Raw genomic sequence first — 13,582 nt, 5'->3', positions numbered from 1 at the left:
AGAATAAAACTCTTTATATCCTTGATTTCCCCATCAACTTCTTAGATATTAATATGCTTTTGTTCAATATTCAGGCTTCTCCTATTGTGTACAGACCAATGCCGTCAAGCATTCGCATGATGCATCCATCGCAGCAGCAGCAGCAGCATGGTCCCCTGTACAACTACAACTATCAGGTCTGGTTTTCAATATTGATGTTGTTTTAAAACAAAAATGATAAATATATGCATGACTGATGCTTTGGCTCAATATTCAGGCTCCTCCTAGTGTGTACAGACCAATGCCGTATAGCATTCGCATGATGCATCCTGGTCCCCTGTACAACTACAACTATCAGGTCTGGGTTTTCTATATTGATGTTGTTTTAAAATAAAAATGATTAATATATGTATGACCGAACTAATCTAAATCATATCCCGTGTGTACAGATGTTGAATATAAAAACTAAATGATTAATATTGATGTAGAAGGGGTATTTTGGCCTCAATTAATCTAAATGATTAATATTGATGTTGTTTTGAAATATTTTTCTTTTATAGGGATATGCTTTGATTAACATGCTTTTGTTCAATTTTCAGGCTCCTCCTATGTTGTACAGACCAATGCGGTATAGCATTCGCATGATGCATCCTTCACAGCAGCAGCAACATGGTCTCCTGTACACCAACTATCAGGTCTGGATTTTCAATATTGATGTTGTTGAAACAGGATGTAGTCTCTGAAACGACATGGTACATGCAAGTTTGACTGTAATTAATATTGCATGTTTAACAATGCACTGGGATGATCAGATCCCCAGAGAAATCAAAATTCATTATAGTTAAAGCATGGTGCGGATGGATATAGTTTTATGGTATTACGATTCATGTTGGCAGTTGATAGTGTTTATCCGAAGTCAAATTTTAATGTTTTTATTTAATCTAACAAGATATAAAGTTAACAAAACATGATTATTAGTAATAGCAATAAAAACACATGCATTAGGTATTGTTTGTTTTTACTTATCAAATAACTTCAGAAACATAGCTGATATATGGGATTGGATACTCACCCATGGTTATCTTGTTATAGAGGCCAACTAAAATCTTTGTTGGTAACCTCGGAAGGGGGGTTACAACACCAATGCTTCGAGAAGTCTTTGTCAATCAAGAAGGTTTTCTGAGCGCCAGAGTGGTATACGGGAGAGGAGCTGGAAGAAGTAGAAACCAAGGATTTGGCTTCGTGACATTCTCCACTGCTGAAGCTGCAAGGTCTGCCCTTACCTCCATGAATGGAGTGGTAAGTAGTGTTTTATATTTGTGTATTGGATCTTCAATATAATGTTGAATTTGAATAATAATAATAATAACAAACACGTGGTGCAAATGACAGGAACTGGAAGGAATCCCCATCAATTTAGAGGAAATACGTGGTGCAAATGAGGCTATGTAATTTTGTAATCTACTTTAGTTGAATTCTAAGGTGAATAGAACATTGAGTTTGATTGTTGATTAAATAAGATTTAGAACTGTGGAACATTGAAATAGAAACTGGGCAGTATAGAAGAACAACGTTGTAATACCTTTCAATACATTTTGTAATCTACTTTAGTTGAATTCTAAGGTGAATAGAACATTGAGTTTGATTGTTGATGAAATAAGATTTAGAACTGTGGAACATTGAAATAGAAACGAAGAACAACGTTGTAATACCTTTCAATACATTGGCAATTGTTGTAAGCCCCACTTTTAGACCCACTTGTTGTAGACCCGCCTGAGGTTAGTTCTTACGTTTTCTTTGATGATTTTGATGAAAGAATAAGTTCTTTGATAATTGTTATCAGTGATGTTAAACTTTGATAAATGACGTATAATTTTCTATGTTAACAATGGGTATAACAATGGGTATAACAATGGGTTTGAGTGTTGATAAATGACGTATAATTTGCTATTATAACAATGGGTATGTAGTTTTTACCTTTTTATAATTGTATATGTTTTGATGTTTGCAACATTGATTAACATGTTTTGTTGAATTTAGTTCTCTTTTAGTCAGTCCTTTGTTTCTGTAGACCCACCTACCCACCTGTAGACCCACCTGAGGTTTATTTGACGATTTCTTTGATAATACTGTTTATTCTTTGATGATAGTATACGATCTTTGATGATTGTAATTAGTGATGTTGAATTTTGATAAATGGGTTACAATTTGCTATTATAACAATGGATATTTCTCTTTTTAGTCCTTTGTTTCATATTTTTAGTTCTCTTTAATTCCACTAACATGGTACTTTCTTTGATATACTTGTTTGAATTAGTGTTGTTGAATTCCGAAATTAATAATATTACATACTAAATAAGGTATTATTTTCACAAAAATAGTCTCACCCTTCAATACCTAGTACAATTATTCTTCAACTTAGTAGCCATTATTTACAAATTGTTGAGATTATTCTAAAAAAAATTAGTTCCTAAATGCAAAACAACACATTCCGTTCAAAATAGTAAATCAAATGCGCCATGTAGTAAATAGTTAATCAATTGTTGAGATTATTCTAAAAATGCTCCATTAAGCATATTCCTAAGTCCATGCGTTCATTTGTAGTAAACATGTTAATCAAAAATAGCAAAATGATCTTTTTATTCTTTACGTTTGGTATTTTGAATGCGTTTTAACGATTAACTAATCCCCACCTGTCCACAATAAAACTCTTAAACTCCTTAATTTCCCTAATGGACTGACTTAATCGGATGTATCTCTGGATTTTCAATATTAATGTGTTGAATTTGAATAATAATTATAACAATGGGTATGTAGTTTTTAGGGATATGTATTGATTTTGTGCTTAACATGCGCTTTTGTTTAATGTTCAGGCTCCTAGTGTCCCACTGTTGCCGTATTTCATTCCCATGCATGATACGTCCACCACATATGTATGGTCCCCAGCAAATCTATCAGGTTAATTCTTTTTTCAGTCCCCTCCCTATAATATTCTCGATCTTTTAACGATTAATTAATCCCCACTATTCCAGAATAAAACTCTTTAAATCCTTGATTTTCCCATCAACTTCTTAGATATTAATATGCTTTTGTTCAATATTCAGGCTTCTCCTATTGTGTACAGACCAATGCCGTCAAGCATTCGCATGATGCATCCATCGCAGCAGCAGCAGCAGCATGGTCCCCTGTACAACTACAACTATCAGGTCTGGTTTTCAATATTGATGTTGTTTTAAAACAAAAATGATAAATATATGCATGACTAATGCTTTTGCTCAATATTCAGGCTCCTCCTAGTGTGTACAGACCAATGCCGTATAGCATTCGCATGATGCATCCTGGTCCCCTGTACAACTACAACTATCAGGTCTGGGTTTTCTATATTGATGTTGTTTTAAAATAAAAATGATTAATATATGTATGACCGAATTAATCTAAATCATATCCCGTGTGTACAGATGTTGAATATAAAAACTAAATGATTAATATTGATGTAGAAGGGGTATTTTGGCCTCAATTAATCTAAATGATTAATATTGATGTTGTTTTGAAATATTTTTCTTTTATAGGGATATGCTTTGATTAACATGCTTTTGTTCAATTTTCAGGCTCCTCCTATGTTGTACAGACCAATGCGGTATAGCATTCGCATGATGCATCCTTCACAGCAGCAGCAACATGGTCTCCTGTACACCAACTATCAGGTCTGGATTTTCAATATTGATGTTGTTGAAACAGGATGTAGTCTCTGAAACGACATGGTACATGCAAGTTTGACTGTAATTAATATTGCATGTTTAACAATGCACTGGGATGATCAGATCCCCAGAGAAATCAAAATTCATTATAGTTAAAGCATGGTGCGGATGGATATAGTTTTATGGTATTACGATTCATGTTGGCAGTTGATAGTGTTTATCCGAAGTCAAATTTTAATGTTTTTATTTAATCTAACAAGATATAAAGTTAACAAAACATGAGTATTAGTAATAGCAATAAAAACACATGCATTAGGTATTGTTTGTTTTTACTTATCAAATAACTTCAGAAACATAGCTGATATATGGGATTGGATACTCACCCATGGTTATCTTGTTATAGAGGCCAACTAAAATCTTTGTTGGTAACCTCGGAAGGGGGGTTACAACACCAATGCTTCGAGAAGTCTTTGTCAATCAAGAAGGTTTTCTGAGCGCCAGAGTGGTATACGGGAGAGGAGCTGGAAGAAGTAGAAACCAAGGATTTGGCTTCGTGACATTCTCCACTGCTGAAGCTGCAAGGTATGCCCTTACCTCCATGAATGGAGTGGTAAGTAGTGTTTTAAATTTGTGTATTGGATCTTCAATATAATGTTGAATTTGAATAATAATAATAATAATAACAAACACGTGGTGCAAATGACAGGAACTGGAAGGAATCCCCATCAATTTAGAGGAAATACGTGGTGCAAATGAGGCTATGTAATTTTGTAATCTACTTTAGTTGAATTCTAAGGTGAATAGAACATTGAGTTTGATTGTTGATTAAATAAGATTTAGAACTGTGGAACATTGAAATAAAAACTGGGCAGTATAGAAGAACAACGTTGTAATACCTTTCAATACATTTTGTAATCTACTTTAGTTGAATTCTAAGGTGAATAGAACATTGAGTTTGATTGTTGATGAAATAAGATTTAGAACTGTGGAACATTGAAATAGAAACGAAGAACAACGTTGTAATACCTTTCAATACATTGGCAATTGTTGTAAGCCCCACTTTTAGACCCACTTGTTGTAGACCCGCCTGAGGTTAGTTCTTACGTTTTCTTTGATGATTTTGATGAAAGAATAAGTTCTTTGATAATTGTTATCAGTGATGTTAAACTTTGATAAATGACGTATAATTTTCTATGTTAACAATGGGTATAACAATGGGTATAACAATGGGTTTGAGTGTTGATAAATGACGTATAATTTGCTATTATAACAATGGGTATGTAGTTTTTACCTTTTTATAATTGTATATGTTTTGATGTTTGCAACATTGATTAACATGTTTTGTTGAATTTAGTTCTCTTTTAGTCAGTCCTTTGTTTCTGTAGACCCACCTACCCACCTGTAGACCCACCTGAGGTTTATTTGACGATTTCTTTGATAATACTGTTTATTCTTTGATGATAGTATACGATCTTTGATGATTGTAATTAGTGATGTTGAATTTTGATAAATGGGTTACAATTTGCTATTATAACAATGGATATTTCTCTTTTTAGTCCTTTGTTTCATATTTTTAGTTCTCTTTAATTCCACTAACATGGTACTTTCTTTGATATACTTGTTTGAATTAGTGTTGTTGAATTCCGAAATTAATAATATTACATACTAAATAAGGTATTATTTTCACAAAAATAGTCTCACCCTTCAATACCTAGTACAATTATTCTTCAACTTAGTAGCCATTATTTACAAATTGTTGAGATTATTCTAAAACAAATTAGTTCCTAAATGCAAAACAACACATTCCGTTCAAAATAGTAAATCAAATGCGCCATGTAGTAAATAATTAATCAATTGTTGAGATTATTCTAAAAATGTTCCATTAAGCATATTCCTAAGTCCATGCGTTCATTTGTAGTAAACATGTTAATCAAAAATAGCAAAATGATCTTTTTATTCTTTACGTTTGGTATTTTGAATGCGTTTTAACGATTAACTAATCCCCACCTGTCCACAATAAAACTCTTAAACTCCTTAATTTCCCTAATGGACTGACTTAATCGGATGTATCTCTGGATTTTCAATATTAATGTGTTGAATTTGAATAATAATTATAACAATGGGTATGTAGTTTTTAGGGATATGTTTTGATTTTGTGATTAAAATGCGCTTTTGTTTAATGTTCAGGCTCCTATTGTCCCACTGTTGCCGTATTTCATTCCCATGATACGTCCACCACATCTGTATGGTCCCCAGCACATCTATCAGGTTAATTCTTTTTTCAGTCCTCTCCCTATAATATTCTCGATCTTTTAACGATTAATTAATCCCCACTATTCCAGAATAAAACTCTTTAAATCCTTGATTTCCCCATCAACTTCTTAGATATTAACATGCTTTTGTTCAATATTCACGCTTCTCCTATTGTGTACAGACCAATGCCGTCAAGCATTCGCATGATGCATCCATCGCAGCAGCAGCAGCATGGTCCCCTGTACAACTACAACTCTCAGGTCTGGTTTTCAATATTGATGTTGTTTTAAAACAAAAATGATAAATATATGCATGACTGATGCTTTTTCTCAATATTCAGGCTTTTCCTAGTGTGTACAGACCAATGCCGTATAGCATTCGCATGATGCATCCTGGTCCCCTGTACAACTACAACTATCAGGTCTGGGTTTTCAATATTGATGTTGTTTTAAAATAAAAATGATTAATATATGTATGACCGAATTAATCTAAATCATATCCCGTGTGTACAGATGTTGAATATAAAAACTAAATGATTAATATTGATGTAGAAGGGGTATTTTGGCCTCAATTAATCTAAATGATTAATATTGATGTTGTTTTGAAATGTTTTTCTTTTATAGGGATATGCTTTGATTAACATGCTTTTGTTCAATGTTCAGGCTCCTCCTAGTGTGTACAGGCCAATGCCGTATAGCATTCGCATGATGCATCTTTCACAGCAGCAGCAACATGGTCTCCTGTACACCAACTATCAGGTCTGGATTTTCAATATTGATGTTGTTGAAACAGGATGTAGTCTCTGAAACGACATGGTACATGCAAGTTTGACTGTAATTAATATTGCATGTGTTAACCATGAACTGGGATGATCAGATCCCCAGAGAAATCAAAATTCATTATAGTTAAAGCATGGTGCGGTTGGATATAGTTTTATGGTATTACGATTCATGTTGGCAGTTGATAGTGTTTATCCGAAGTCAAATATTATTGTTTTTATTTAATCTAACAAGATATAAAGTTAACGAAACAAGAGTATTAGTAATAGCAATAGCAATAAAAACACATGCATTAGGTATTGTTTGTTTTTATACATCTAATAACTTCGGAAATATAGATGATATATGGGATTGGATACTCACCCATGGTTATCTTGTTATAGAGGCCAACTAAAATCTTTTTTGGTAACCTCAGAAGGGGGGTTACAACACCAATGCTTTGAGAAGTCTTTGTCAATCAAGAAGGTTTTCTGAGCGCCAGAGTGGTATACGGGAGAGGAGCTGGAAGAAAAAGAAAACAAGGATTTGGCTTCGTGACATTCTCCACTGCTGAAGCTGCAAGGTCTGCCCTTACCTCCATGAATGGAGTGGTAATTAGTGTTTTATATTTGTGTATTGGATCTTCAATATAATGTTGAATTTGAATAATAATAATAATAACAAACACGTGGTGCAAATGACAGGAACTGGAAGGCATCCACATCAATTTAGAGGAAATACGTGGTGCAAATGAGGCTATGTAATTTTGTAATCTACTTTAGTTGAATTCTAAGGTGAATAGAACATTGAGTTTGATTGTTGATGAAATAAGATTTAGAACTGTGGAACATTGAAATAGAAACTGGGCAGTATAGAAGAACAACGTTGTAATACCATTCAATACATTTTGTAATCTACTTTAGTTGAATTCTAAGGTGAATAGAACATTGAGTTTGATTGTTGATGAAATAAGATTTAGAACTGTGGAACATTGAAATAGAAACGAAGAACAACGTTGTAATACCTTTCAATACATTGGCAATTATTGTAAGCCCCACTTATTGATCCACTTGTTGTAGACCCGCCTGAGGTTAGTTCTTACGATTTCTTTGATGATTTTGATGAAAGAATAAGTTCTTTGATGATTGTTATCAGTGATGTTAAATTTTGATAAATGACGTATAATTTGCTATGTTAACAATGGGTATAACAATGGGTTTGAGTGTTGATAAATGACGTATAATTTGCTATTATAACAATGGGTATGTAGTTTTTACCTTTTTATAATTGTATATGTTTTGATGTTTGCAACATTGATTAACATGTTTTGTTGAATTTAGTTCTCTTTTAGTCAGTCCTTTCAATACATTGGCAATAGTAAATCAAATGCGCCATGTAGTAAATAGTTAATCAATTGTTGAGATTATTCTAAAAATACGCCATTAAGCATATTCCTAAGTCCAGGCATTCATTTGTAGTAAACATGTTAATCAAAAATAGCAAAATGATCTTTTTATTCTTTACGTTTGGTATTTTGAATGCGTTTTAACGATTAACTAATCCCCACCTGTCCACAATAAAACTCTTAAACTCCTTAATTTCCCTAATGGACTGACTTAATCGGATGTATCTCTGGATTTTCAATATTAATGTGTTGAATTTGAATAATAATTATAACAATGGGTATGTAGTTTTTAGGGATATGTTTTGATTTTGTGATTAACATACGCTTTTGTTTAATGTTCTGGCTCCTAGTGTCCCACTGTTGTCGTATTTCATTCCCATGATGCGTCCACCACATCTGTATGGTCCCCAGCACATCTATCAGGTTAATTCTTTTTTCAGTCCTCTTCCTATAATATTCTCGATCTTTTAACGATTAATTAATCCCCACTATTCCAGAATAAAACTCTTTAAATCCTTGATTTCCCCATCAACTTCTTAGATATTAACATGCTTTTGTTCAATATTCACGCTTCTCCTATTGTGTACAGACCAATGCCGTCAAGCATTCGCATGATGCATCCATCGCAGCAGCAGCAACATGGTCCCCTGTACAACTACAACTATCAGGTCTGGTTTTCAATATTGATGTTGTTTTAAAATAAAAATGATAAATATATGCATGACTAATGCTTTTGCTCAATATTCATGATCAGGCTCCTCCTAGTGTGTACAGACCAATGTCGTATAGCATTCGCATGATGCATCCTGGTCCCCTGTACAACTACAACTATCAGGTCTGGGTTTTCAATATTGTTGTTGTTTTAAAATAAAAATGATGAATATATGTTTGACCGAATTAATCTAAATCATATCCCGTGTGTACAGATGTTGAATATAAAAACTAAATGATTAATATTGATGTAGAAGAGGTATTTTGGCCTCAATTAATCTAAATGATTAATATTGATGTTGTTTTGAAATGTTTTTCTTTTATGGGGATATGCTTTGATTAACATGCTTTTGTTCAATTTTCAGGCTCCTCCTAGTGTGTACAGACCAATGCCGTATAGCATTCGCATGATGCATCCTTCACAGCAGCAGCAACATGGTCTCCTGTACACCAACTATCAGGTCTGGATTTTCAATATTGATGTTGTTGAAACAGGATGTAGTCTCTGAAACGACATGGTACATGCAAGTTTGACTGTAATTAATATTGCATGTTTAACCATGCACTGGGATGATCAGATCCCCAGAGAAATCAAAATTCATTATAGTTAAAGCATGGTGCGGTTGGATATAGTTTTATGGTATTACGATTCATGTTGGCAGTTTATAGTGTTTATCCGAAGTCAAATTTTAATGTTTTTATTTAATCTAACAAAATATAAAGTTAACAAAACATGAGTATCAGTAATAGCAATAAAAACACATGCATTAGGTATTGTTTGTTTTTACTTATCTAATAACTTCAGAAACATAGCTGATATATGGGATTGGATACTCACCCATGGTTATCTTGTTATAGAGGCCAACTAAAATCTTTGTTGGTAACCTCGGAAGGGGGGTTACAACACCAATGCTTCGAGAAGTCTTTGCCAATCGAGAAGGTTTTTCTGAGCGCGAGAGTTGTATACGGGAGAGGAGCTGGAAGAAGAAGAAACCAAGGATTTGGCTTCGTGACATTCTCCACTGCTGAAGCTGCAAGGTCTGCCCTTACCTCCATGAATGGAGTGGTAAGTAGTGTTTTATATTTGTGTATTGGATCTTCAATATAATGTTGAATTTGAATAATAATAATAATAACAAACACGTGGTGCAAATGACAGGAACTGGAAGGAATCCCCATCAATTTAGAGGAAATATGTGGTGCAAATGAGGCTATGTAATTTTGTAATCTACTTTAGTTGAATTCTAAGGTGAAAAGAACATTGAGTTTGATTGTTGATGAAATAAGATTTAGAACTGTGGAACATTGAAATAGAAACAAAGAACAACGTTGAAATACCTTTCAATACATTGGCAATGTCAAGTACAAAGATGTGTTGTTCCAAAACTAAACCTAATTAGTTTTCCTTTTCAGTAGTTGAGCATCAGCAGGCTATAGAAGGAGAAACAGAATTTATCAATTTCTTTCCGCAACAGGCCACCCCTTTTCCTTGATTGTTCAAGAGCCAATTATTTATCAGGCTCTTCTAATTAGAATGTATTCAGCCGTCCAAAAATTGCCAACAGAATGCAACAAAACTCACTACCTTATGAGAGTTATGACTCGTGGTCCAATTTCAATAATCATAGAATCTAGAACCAGTAAGATTTCTGTTATCCAGGTTTAGGATATGAATTGTTGTAAGTGGAAAGACATGTTGTAAGTTGATTCTAAATTTGCAACATTACGACATAGGTTGATGATCACCACCAAAGAAAGTTTGTCAGTACTCAGTACTCAGTAGGGGTACACATGAGTTATTGTTGGTATGTTCAGGTTCACAAACTGAAATTCTTTTGCCAGATTACAGGAATCTGGATTGCCTTGTTGTAAAGGTGTGAGTGGAAAATCCGTATGCAGATTAAGGGAATCCGGGTTGATAAATTCTCTGAAAGTGGTGGGTGGTGGTTATGTTATGATCTTTGGGTTATTTGATTAGAGACTTCAGTCATACTTGGAGTAAATTTTGTGAAATGTCGTATAGGTAAGTTTTAAGATTAATATGGAACTAAAGTTCATTATGTTCTGATGGTTTCTATTTTATGTGATTTTGGGGGGGAAATGATGAGAGGTGTGACATAAAGAGGGATTGTTATTGTTAACACTGTGTAATAGAGGAGATGAAATGAATGAATATTAATGGATAAGATGGGTGCAGAAGTTTCAAGTTGTACAGTAAGTGGGATGGTTTCATTTTAGCTTAGGAAAAATTACTTTAATTAATTCAACATTTTACCGATTTTCCGTTAATAATCCAATATTAGATAATAATCCAATTTTTATACCCCATTGACTTTTATTAAACCCATATAACTTGGAACCGGCTAAAGAGGTCAGCTTTAATTTCAATTTACTTTTAAAATTTTTCCTACCTCCTTCTCGTCCTTCTTCCCCTGGTTCCTATTCCTTGAGATTTTTTCTTTGTTGCACCCCCCATTTAATCATTCCATTTTTAGGAAATCACACTGAAAATTGAGAGTTCAAACCGGTTACATTAAACGTTTTTTAACTCATTGATAAAAGATTAGTAATATTAACTAATTGGAATTCAACGAACTGAGTTTTTTAGGGAATGAAATTTAAGCTCAAAATCTGAAATTTTAAGTCAATGTTTTTTATATCAAAGAGAACAATAAGGTATTTTTAACTCAAATTAAACAGAAATTTGACAACTTCGCTAACTTTAAGAAGACTGGAGCAATTGGGTATTCATGGAATGAGAAATTAAGGTAAGAATTTCAGATCTTAATTTTTGTTTCAGAGGGTAGAATCAAACTGTTTTAAACGATTATTTTTTGGAAGATTTGAACAACTGGGTATTCTTGAATTAGAATTAAGGTAAAACAACTGAGGCTTTAATTCGGCGAGTGTCAGGCTAGCGGTGGATTCTTGCTTTTTTTAGCCTTTTCTGCTTCACAACTTTGGAGGAGGGAAGAAGTAGTAACAAGGAAGAAGGAAAAAGAAAAAAAGAAAGAATAAATGTTTTTTTTGAAAAAAAAAGCGAATGATTGGATGACACGTGTACAAGTTACCTATTGTACTAGGTTGGTAACCGGTTGGGTGCAATAAAAGTTAATGGGGCATAAAGATTGGGTTATTAGATAATAATCAAAAGGTTGGATTTTTAACGGAAAATCGGCAAAATGTTGGATTAATTAAAGTAATTTTTCCTTTAGTTTATGGAAAGTTCAATTTTGAAAAAATAAATCATTCTTGGAGTGAATGTTGTGAGATGATTACATCAGGAAACTTTTGAGAGGAATATGGGAAGTTAAGTTCATTATATTTTGAAGGTTTTATTGTGTGGTTTTTTGGGGCACACCGCAATTTAGAAGGTGGACCATGGTGCACATAGAGCATGGTACACCTTAAGAACACTAGTATATAATTGAAAGAACATCTGATTACGAGAAAAGAACATGAGTGTTTTTTTATTTAGGTTTTTAATAAATATAAAATAATATATTATTTTTATAACAAAAAAAGTGAAATATTATATCGCATTTTCTTTTACCTTAAGTGTCATGTTCTTTTGCTTATGCACATATGTTCTTTTGGTGCACCATGCTCTATGTGCACCACGGTCCATAATCCACGGATTGCACGTCTAAATGATGAGAGGTGTTCACTTAAGGAGGAAATGCTATTTTGAGAACACACTGTAAGTTTTTGATCCCTTAATCTTTGAGATCTTTTGATTGGAATGATCAAAGGAAATAAGTGACTAAAATAATGGATAATACCTTTTAAAGGATGTTGTAGATACACTAAATTTCAAAGGGAATCTAGGGTTCTGAGTTTTGTGTGTTCTTAAGGTATGAGTGGAAAGATTTTTGCAGATTAACGGAACCCGGGTTTGTGAGTTTTGTGTGTTTTGAAAGTGGTGGGTGATAGTTGTGTTATTATCTTTAGGGTTAGGCAAAATTGTCACAAAGTACCTTTTTTTTGCCTCACTTTGTGACCTAGTACCTTATATTTCCAGTTTTGTCAAATAGTACCTTGAATTAAAAACTTGTTTTTAAAATGGTACCTTGTTGCAACATTTCGGCCAAAATCGCATTTTTCGGCCATTGATTCCGGTTGTTGCCACAATTTTAGAGGGAAGTCATCGCGTGTTCACACGCGCTCATCATCTTACGAAATTCAAAGTAGTTCCAACTGCTTCCCGCCCTCCAAATTAAATGAGTGTAGATCTAAAATTCTTGTCTAAGTGTTGTTTTTCTGCTGTTCTTAGAAGAAGTTAACATAGGGGCGTGATTTTTGGCTAGGTTTGTTACACACGCACAATTTTTTGGAGGGAAGGTTGAATCAATGGTCGAAAAATTGTGATTTTGGCCGGAATGTTGCAATAAGATTCCCTTTTAAAACAAATTTTTAATTCAAGGTACTATTTGACAAAATTAAAAATATAAGGTACTACTCCCTCCGTCCCGGAATACTTGACCTGTTTTCCTTATCGGGCCGTCCCTTAATACTTGACCTGTTTCTAAAAATGGAAATATTCTAACAATATTATATTATTTCTCACTCCACCCCTATTAACCCACCTACCCCTTACTCCATACAAAAAATAATTAAAAATTCAACCCCTACTCTTCCCAACCCCACTCTTTACCCATTTTCCACTAACTACATTAAAATAATACCCCACTATCAACTACTACCTATTAAATTAAATAAGTCAATTCAAGTCCCTTAAACTCTGTGCCGGTCAAACCGGGTCGAGTATTCCGGGACGG

This window comes from Spinacia oleracea, chromosome 4 (genome assembly GCF_020520425.1).
Source record: "Spinacia oleracea cultivar Varoflay chromosome 4, BTI_SOV_V1, whole genome shotgun sequence".
Lineage (NCBI taxonomy): Eukaryota > Viridiplantae > Streptophyta > Magnoliopsida > Caryophyllales > Amaranthaceae > Spinacia > Spinacia oleracea.
This window is presented reverse-complemented; position numbering follows the sequence as displayed.